Genomic DNA, 9,760 nt, shown 5'->3' with positions numbered 1-9,760 from the left:
ATCTTAACTTGTTTATGTGGAAATCGGTTAGATCTGAGCTATTCATGGTTGAATGAGGCCAAAGTTTGATGTTCTTCAAGAACACCATGATGACATCACCCAAGAACACCTAGTGTGACAACCGGTAATTTACGGATCTTAATTACGTGATTAACAGATAATTAACGCGATAATAGATAGTGTTTACGACCCTAATTAACTAAATTAGACCGTTGGAGTGTCCAGGAACGTTTGTTCAGCTATACAGTGCGCGTATGACGATTTGCGTGGAGTCTGTGACAACGGACTGAAACCGTACGAAATACTGACGACACCGACAAATATGGATGTTACACGAAAATTTTTAAGCTTATAGAGTTTGGCTTGCGATATCGGGTCTCGTAGGAATTACGGGCCACTTACTCACGAGATGGGCTTGTGGGCCTTGGGCCCAAGCCCAAAACCCACAAGCCTAAACCAGCACACAATATACTTGATCTTTCTACAAGATTTTTCTTGTAAATCTGTCCAAAATCACTTCAAGATCTTATAAAATCCTCTAAAATCTCAATAAAATCTTGGCAAGATCTTACGAGATCTTATAAAATCTATATAAGATTTATAAAATCTTACTAAATATTTCCAAAAGATTTTAATCCTAAAGGTAAAGCAAATGACCTGGATGTCATTTAAATGCACACAAGACAATGAAAACAATTCTGTTTATAAATAAGAACATGAAGTTCTTTCTTTTTCTCATTCCACAAACAGCAGACAACATAACCCTCCCCACTCCTTATATGCAAAAGCAAACACAGAGAAATCAATTTCTCACAAGAAGACCCCCAACACCTCCACTTTCCCTCTCGATCTCCATTACCGGCACACCGAACACCCCCCCTTCTGATGACGACCCGACGGCGGAGAACCGTCGGCATACGGCGGCGGTGGCGGTGGATCTTCACGACGGCAAACAACCCCCCTTCTTCTCTCCTCTCCGCTGATGTGCAACCGGGGACGATAACAACCACCACCACCGTCTGGTGGTGGTGCGACGGTGAAACAAGAGAGAGAGAAACGAGACGGAGAGAGAGAGATGTCGAAGAGAGAGAGTGTTGTATCAGGGAGAGGGAGAGGGAGAGACTGAGTCGACGGAGATGGGGCGGCGCCGCCGCTCACGGCGGCGACAGTGGTGAAGCCGACGGCAAAGGTGGGTGGTGGCAGGGATTACGACAACAGGAAGTGATGGTGGTGCTGTTCCGAGTCGGTCAGAAAATCCAACAGGTTCGATTCTGATTTGTTTCAAGTTTTGGTTCGGGTATGAGTTTTGATTCGAGTTATGTTTGTTTCGGGTTCCACGACTCAGTCGGGTTTGAGTTAACTCAGCTACATTTCGGGTCAAACCCGGTTGACTCGGTCAACACCCGAGTCAACTCGGGTCAACAGCAGATCGGCCGGTCAACAAACAGTAAATGATTTTGGTTTGGATTTCGGTTCAGATTCGCGTATGGATCTCGCGGGTCAAGTCTTGCGGTTCAGGTCAACGGAACGGTTCGGGTCGACACGGTCAACTCAGCGAGTCAACTCAGCCGGTTGACTCGGTCAACTCAGTCAATGTTCGATACGGAGATGGGTAAAGTCTAAACGACACGTTTAATATTTACGTTTTTACATATATTTTTAATCTTATGCGATGTCGAGCTCGAACCGAACGGATTGATATTTAGTTTATACTACGTCGCCGTTGCAAGAGTTATTTATATTAATTACTGAACATTGGTTGAATTTTGGCATATATCGACACGTGGTTGTCGGGGGCGTCCAAAAACAGAGGAAACTCTGCCCGTTTTTCGAGAAAATCCGCAAACACAAAAGGCGTTTTATTATAAAACGAAACTATCGGATCCAAACAACCTTCTATGGAAACAAATACAAATATATACTTACTTTCGACGACATTACATAACCTACAAAGCATGTTTATAACATTTCGACAAACCGCCTTACAAAATAACAAAACTTGATGGTTTTATGAAAATAAATATGTTCAGTTATATTTATTTCCAAACAACGAACAACTCGGATTCTTTTCAAAATAAATATAGATATATATTTATTCCAAATATCGTACAACACGTTTTCTTTTACAAAAATAAATATGGGTTATATATTTATTTTTCAAACATAACAACTCGACGATTCCTTTATAAGATAAATATAACTCTTCATATTTATTTTATACGCCTAAACGGCATATACGTATATTTTTGGCAAATATACACAAGACGTGATATATATATAATACAAGTTATTATATATTATTTTCATACGAAACGCGATACGAGTTTGTTATATGATATTTTCATAGAAATATTCTTTTTATACACGTACGACTTCATAAAATGAAGCTAAACAAATACAACTTAGTCATTTTCATTAAGTTAACTATTTACCGTCGAATTGTTCGATTAACGATTCGGTAGAGCTCGATGACACGTAGTTTAGATACTGCGTTTATTTAGAAACTTATTAGATATTCCGTGTTAGGAATATGGTAGAATGCACGCTAGCAAGTCAAGTCTTGGAAACGACATCGCAAAGTCGTATATAGCTAGCCTTGCACAGGAATATTCAGGCGAGTTCATAACCCTCACTTTTTACTGTTTTACATTCTTTTTTTTTGTAAATGTTTTCGGGGTGGAAAGACATGCACGATTTTCAGAAACATACAAAGTTTTGAACAAACGCAAAACTCGCATTTCTAAATCATATCACGAATGTATTTCGAGAAACTCAAATGATTTACGAAAGGTTTATACTAAACGTACCGGTTTTTACAAAACAAATGCTTATTTTCGAAATATGAATGATTTTTCATAACTAAGGAGTCAGTCAGGGTGGCTGGGAAGGTTCAGTCAGGGTGGCTGGAAAGGTTCAGTCAGGGTGGCTGGGAAGGTTCAGTCAGGGTGACTGGAGAGGTTCAGCCAGGGTGGCTGGGGTGGAATATATGTTACAGTAATTACGAATACTTTTTACATGGTATGGTTAGCGTAAGGAGGGTTACTATTTAGATCATGTGAGTGGGTAGGCGGAAACTTGAGGCCATTAATCCTCATTGTAGGACCGAGGGACAGGAGCGGTAGATCTACTTGGGTGTAGCGAGCCCAGCCCTAGGTCCAGCATAACGGACCTCGGGGTGACTTAGTGCCCGACGCATAAATCCTCTAGGTTTGAGTCTTCCTACTTGCACTTCACACATATCAATGGCCTTGCAAACCATTGGTGATCTCTTTTTCCTTATCTGCTACATACCAGGGATTTCTATACTTACGGAAACTTTTAGTTCATACAAATTAACTACCATGTTTTATACAAATCCAAAGAATTATGGGGGTATAGAGTCAAGGTCAGGGTGGGCATTGACGGTTTTGCGAACATACAAATACAAGGCTTTACAGGTTTTATGAACATAACGTGTTACAAACACAACGTTTCCATATAACTTGGCAAGAAAATGATTTTTAAATTCATTTTCTCAATACTATTTCAAAAACCGGTTACTAAAGATTTATTTCAAACCTTTCACAACTCAAAAGATTTATCTCAAATCTTTTATGAACAAACTATGAACTCGCTCAACTTTATGTTGACTTTTTCGCATGTTCTTTCTCAGGATGCATTCTAAGACAAGGCGCGGTTGGAATAGGATGACCATGAAGAGTCGAGTACTTAGTGGCGTTCATTTTCTAAAAGACTTAAATTATTTGCTTCCGCTGTGCAATGAAGATACCAGTCCAGTCACGCCAATGCTCTGATAATTTCGGGGTGTGACAGATTGGTATCAGAGCTATAGGTTACAGCGAATTAGGTTTCTGTTGTGACACCTAGGCTCTAACCTCACCTTTCCCCCTGGGGACTTAGATCATTGAGACGTTGAATACATACAGAACGCCTAGTACTCGACTATGGTCTCCAACCGTTGCCGAAAAACAAGCAGTCAAAATATTGTTTTCAAACATACGCTATTATGGTGTTTCATACACGGTGCATAAAGCAATTACATACCGTACACAACACTCTGAGAGTTTAGGAAACATGCATTTAAAACCTTCGGAAAAGGGAATTCAGTCTGAGAGGCTGGGAGGATAGTCTAGTGGGACTAGGAGATTCAGTCTGGGAGGCTGGAAGGATAGTCTAGTGGGACTAGGAGATTCAGTCTGGGAGGCTGGAAGGATAGTCTAGTGGGACTAGGAGATTCAGTCTGGGAGGCTGGAAGGATAGTCTAGTGGGACTAGGAGATTCAGTCTGGGAGGCTGGAAGGATAGTCTAGTGGGACTAGGAGATTCAGTCTGGGAGGCTGGAAGGATAGTCTAGTGGGACTAGGAGATTCAGTCTGAGAGGCTGGGAGGATAGTCTAGTGGGACTAGGAGATTCAGTCTGGGAGGCTGGAAGGATAGTCTGTTGGGACTAGGAGATTCAGTCTGAGAGGCTGGAAGGATAGTCTAGTGGGACTAGGAGATTCAGTCTGGGAGGCTGGAAGGATAGTCTAGTGGGACTAGGAGATTCAGTCTGAGAGGCTGGGAGGATAGTCTAGTGGGACTAGGAAGTTCAGTCTGAGAGGCTGGGAGGATAGACTAGTGGGACTAGGGGCATTACTTGATTGCTTATTGGTGACTAACATGCGTATTTGATTATATGATCGATTATTTGTGCATGGACATCACGTAGGAATCGCGAATATTAACTCGGGTACACACTATTATCCACATTGTCTATGATATTTTAACTCCCCGAGCAGGCAGCCTACGCATAACAAAACGCTAGCGCACGGGAATACATGGAACTCAATTTTTACGTCCACGGATGTCGGGGTACATCACCTTCTACATGGCACACGACGCTAGCGCACAGGTATACGTGGAACTTAAGCTTACATCAACAGAGGTTGAAGTACGTCACATACGACTATCGAGGCGAGGCCTTTGAAAAGACGCGATGGCGCAACTCAACGACGGCGCTAGATTCCTGTCAGCAGGAGAACTAACAGCCAGGAAACGACAACTTGTCAGGCGATCCTGTAGGTCCGGGTTTCGGGATCAAAAACCGATTCCGTGATTTTCATGATTATGTTCAAAGACGGAAGAGATAAGAGATGATAAACAAACAAACTTTGTATTAATCCGGTAGTAAAACATTACAAGTCGGCCTGATTACATGATAACCGAACTAATACCAAAGAAGTATACATCCAGGGAGAAATCAAGTGGTGATTTCTCCCGGTGAGGTCTCAAACCTCCTCTCACTCTCTTGTGTTGCAAATGGCAAGGGTTTTCTATTTATAGTCACACCCCTTGTCTTGCAAACACACCCGGTCAACCGAATAACCCTCTCGTTTGACCACTTCAAACGAGCAGGTCTATACACGTTCGATAGACCGTTTCACTAACTATTACAAATTCAGCGTAAAATAATAACTAATCTATTCGACAAGCATCGAACACAAAATCTGCATCAACAAATTCCCCCTTGTCCGTTGCTGTCGAATGCTGAAAATGCAACTGCAATCGATCTTCAGTCAAGTATTCATCTTCTCTGTGTTAACAAATTCCCCCTTGACCGATGATCCAGGTAAGTAGTATCTTGATGCTCCTTGTATAATATTTCCCCCTTAAAGTACGCGTATCCATGTTGGGTGTTGTGCAATTTCCTCAATTGACCGATCTTCCGCTGATCTTCCAATACTCCAACCGGCATTTGATAAGGGTTCCATTCTTTAAAAACTGCATCAAGTCTTGATCTTCAAGCATACTACATTGATAGAGATTTCTGGTGAACTGTCTTCTGTAAACCGTCTTTGTGGAATCGACCAAGTAATGCACTTTAATCTTCAGCATCAACACTCAGGAAAGTCAGCTAGACCAAGTGTATCCCTTGCAAGCTCAACCAAACAGCACGCTTAGTTGAACTACATCCAGATCTCATTGTCTCGCCTTTGTGAAGTTGACCACGTAATGCACTACGGATCTTCAGCATCAGTACTCAGGAAGTCAGCTTGACCAAGTACATCGTTTGCAAACTTAACGAATTGAGTTACCCCCAGATCCCTGTAAAATCCCAAAGAAACATCAAACCCAAAACCGAATCCTGCAGGTCTTCAGCCTTGAATTATCAACTTTCATAAAGATTCCCCCAGGTCTTCAGTAAACAGCGCTTTGAGACTACTGTCGACTTTAGATACCTGTATGTTTCCGTGCAAAACTCTTCACGCTGGCTGGAGAATTAATTAAAATCCTCAAATATGTGTCTGTGCAAAACATTCCACGCAGAACCGTTTGTATCACCAGAAAATCACAAACCCTACCACCTGTGATTGCGTTTAGAAATTTACCGAAGAAATTCAACATATGAAAATTTTTATCCCCCCATTTCTTTGGTAAAATCTCTAAACCTTAACAGATTCTTTCCACTTCAAAGAAACTGTCGTCAATTTCACATAACAAATTCTCTCCACTGAGTAGAATTTATCTTCAAATGTTCACCAATTCCCTCCACTGAGCGGAACTGTCATCAATCTTCATTGAATGTTCTCGGTTCCGAAAAATCACGAAAACGATTTTCTTCTTTGCATATTCTAGTTGAATAAGAACGTCCCCTAGTACCCCGTAGGATCCGACTTGTATCCCCCAAAGAATTTGTGAACTCGTTAGGACCGGTATTGACATTCTAGGTTCATTCATTCGTTACCAAATGCGAGAATATGACAATAAACAAAAAGATTTCTTCGTTGCATATTCTAGTTGATAAAGAAATTTCGCCTAGTACCCCGTAGGATCCGACTTGTATCCCCCCAAAGACTTTGTGAACTCGTTAGGACCGGTATTGACGTTCTAGGTTCATACGTTCGTTTTCAAATGCAAGAATATGACAATAAACAAAATGCTTTCGAACATTTCCGAATAACCGGTAACAATCATAAATATTGACGTGCGGAAGTGAACATACCGTGTTGTTTTTGGCCCATAATAGTCGCGTCACCATTTTTGCCATTTGCATCGGTAACCGTGACTACCCCACATTTTTCAAAAATCAAGTTTTCATCATCTCTCATCATCCCAAACTGGTTTGGCGCGCTCTCGAACCCGATCCAACTTTGACCTTGACATGTAGAAGCGCGGTTCAAATAAATTTTGCGAACACCCGACCCCACTATGCAACTCACGAATAATCAGGTCCAAGAAAAATGCCCAATACACTTGAAAGTTATTACAACTGTGTAATGGATCCATTATCATAGACAAGCATTATTAGTTGGATGTTGCTCAACAAACCACTTCAAGTGACCCAACATCAAGGCCCAAACCACTTCACGTCGGGTTCACCAGAACTGAAGAAGTCAAAACCACTTTGCATTATCTCCACTTTTCCTTGGAGTTTTGTGGCCCCAAAAAAAAATCTAATTGCTTCCCAAAATCAGATCACGACAAGAACATGTTATACATTCCAATTTTGGGCCCTTATGCAATCTAGAAGGAAATAACATCAGTTTGGGCCCCTTATGCAAACCTAAGCCCACAAACAAACAACATCAGTTTCAAAGAGCAGCCGACATATCATCTTCCATCCACTTTCAAGTCACTCTTTCTCTCTCTCCTGCAATATCCAAAGAACAAGAGCAGAAAAATCAAACCCCAAACATGTGCGGTCCATCAATTTAATTCCCTGATTTCCGCCACATGGTTACCAAGACAACAGGGAAGCGTCGGCACTCTCCGATCGAGGTCTCAGCAGCCGGTGAAGAGATACAAGAAACTACTTGCAGAAATCTTCCCCAAATCAAACTTTCGAGGTCAGACTTTCGAGGTCAGACTTTCGAGGTCAGAATCTTATCTTTCGAAGTTGTTGACCCCTCAAGAGTTCCAGATCTGGATCCTTCGAAAAGGTTGATCCTTCGACAAGAACAGATGACCCTTCGAAAAACAGTTTGATCCTTCGATTTAAACAGTGACTTTTCGAAATTGTTGAGGAGTAAAGGTGATCCTCAGAATTGTTGGGGATTAAGATGATCCTTCGAGATTTGTTGAGATGACCCTTCGAAACAAAACAAAGCTGATCTTTCGAAGTTGTTTAGGAATAAAGGTGATCCTTCGAAGTTGTTAAGTGATAAAGGTGATCCTTCGAGGTTTGTTGAGATGACCCTTCGAAACAGTTTAATCTTTCGAGCATACTTTTACATCTTTCGAAGCATGAAGATGATAAGAACATCAAGAACACAGGAGGCTGTGTAAATTTGCAGAATGATGAAAACACTTTGTATATAATTTTTGATGATGATAACTTGAGTATTTAGGTGAAAAACATAAAACCCAACACTCGTTTCAGCACAGATCCGAATATTCGGGTCCAGATCTGAGTTTTTCTTGATTTTCACCATTTTTACATCTTGAATAAAAAGCACAAAAATCACAGATCTAGAGCACATGTGACTTAGTAAACGGTTAGATTTACTAAATCGGGCACCATGGCTCTGATACCAATTGTAGGTCCCTCGGAGGTTGAGGATAAACCTATTCCTTGTTATGTTTAACACTCTAGCAAGTGCGGAATCCAAGCTAGAGTGCAAACCGATAGTTTAGATGAAAGCACAAGTTACAAAGAGAAAGAGTAGACAAGCAATATATCAAAGTTTTCTCTTGTATTTCAGTGGACACGGTTACAGCCCTTGACCAAACTGAAATGCTCTCTTACAAGACCTTGGGTTCACTCACAAATGCTCTCAATATCTTTCTAAGTGTCTGCAATGAAATGAACCCCAACATGGTATATATATACCATAACAGATAACATGCACGAAGGATGATGAGCTCTGGTCGAAGGATCATCTATCGACCAGAATGTCCATCGAAAGACTCCGAAGGATCCATACATACCTCGAAGGATGATATATCCTTCGAGGTCCATATGTGTCCATCGAAAGATGTCTTTCGAAGTCATCGAAGGATACATAACATCCTTCGATGACATCCTTCGAAACATAATAATCTTACACACATAATGTTGACTGTTTGGCCAAGTCAAACCAGGAGGATGGTTGACTTGGTCAAACATTTAGTCAAACACTTAAACAAATACAACAAAAGACGTAAACACGACAGACAAAAGACATCGTTTTATACATTACAAAATACAGACAAAGTACAGACACAAGTGCACCAACAAACTCCCCCTTGGCTGTAGCTTTGTCTCGGTCTTCGTGTCTCTAAGTCTCTGACGTCCTTTCCACTGTCAAATGATGTGATGACCATGCACTTCCTGCGTTGACCAGCAGATTGAAGCAGTACAGGGCCATCTTCTGAAACTTCATAGCTTGATCTCGATCCCGAACCAGGTAGTTTATCTCATGATCCTTCAGAACAATAATATCCGATCTGGACATGTTAGTAATCCACATCGGATCTATTATTCTAAAGTTCTCTTGATTATCTCTGAATAGGATCACGGCTTCACCAGTATCCACGTCATAGACCCAGCAGCGGAAGTTTCCAAGAAAGTCGTTCTTCATCTTCAGTAAGGGTATCTTCTTCATCACTTTGGGAGGATCATACACTAACCGATAGCGAGCGGTGTTTGTTTCTGGATCAAGTGTAAACCTGATCTGCTCGTATCTGGGAAACTGTGGCTTATACAACGGATCCTTCCAACCTCTTCTCCTTTCCAACCTGATTTTCTTAGCAAACAGATCCACCATCTTTTCTTCACTCCGATTGATAACATCTAGTTGTGC

Source organism: Helianthus annuus, chromosome 4 (genome assembly GCF_002127325.2).
Source record: "Helianthus annuus cultivar XRQ/B chromosome 4, HanXRQr2.0-SUNRISE, whole genome shotgun sequence".
Classification (NCBI taxonomy): Eukaryota; Viridiplantae; Streptophyta; class Magnoliopsida; order Asterales; family Asteraceae; genus Helianthus; species Helianthus annuus.
Note: the sequence above shows the minus strand (reverse complement) of the source record.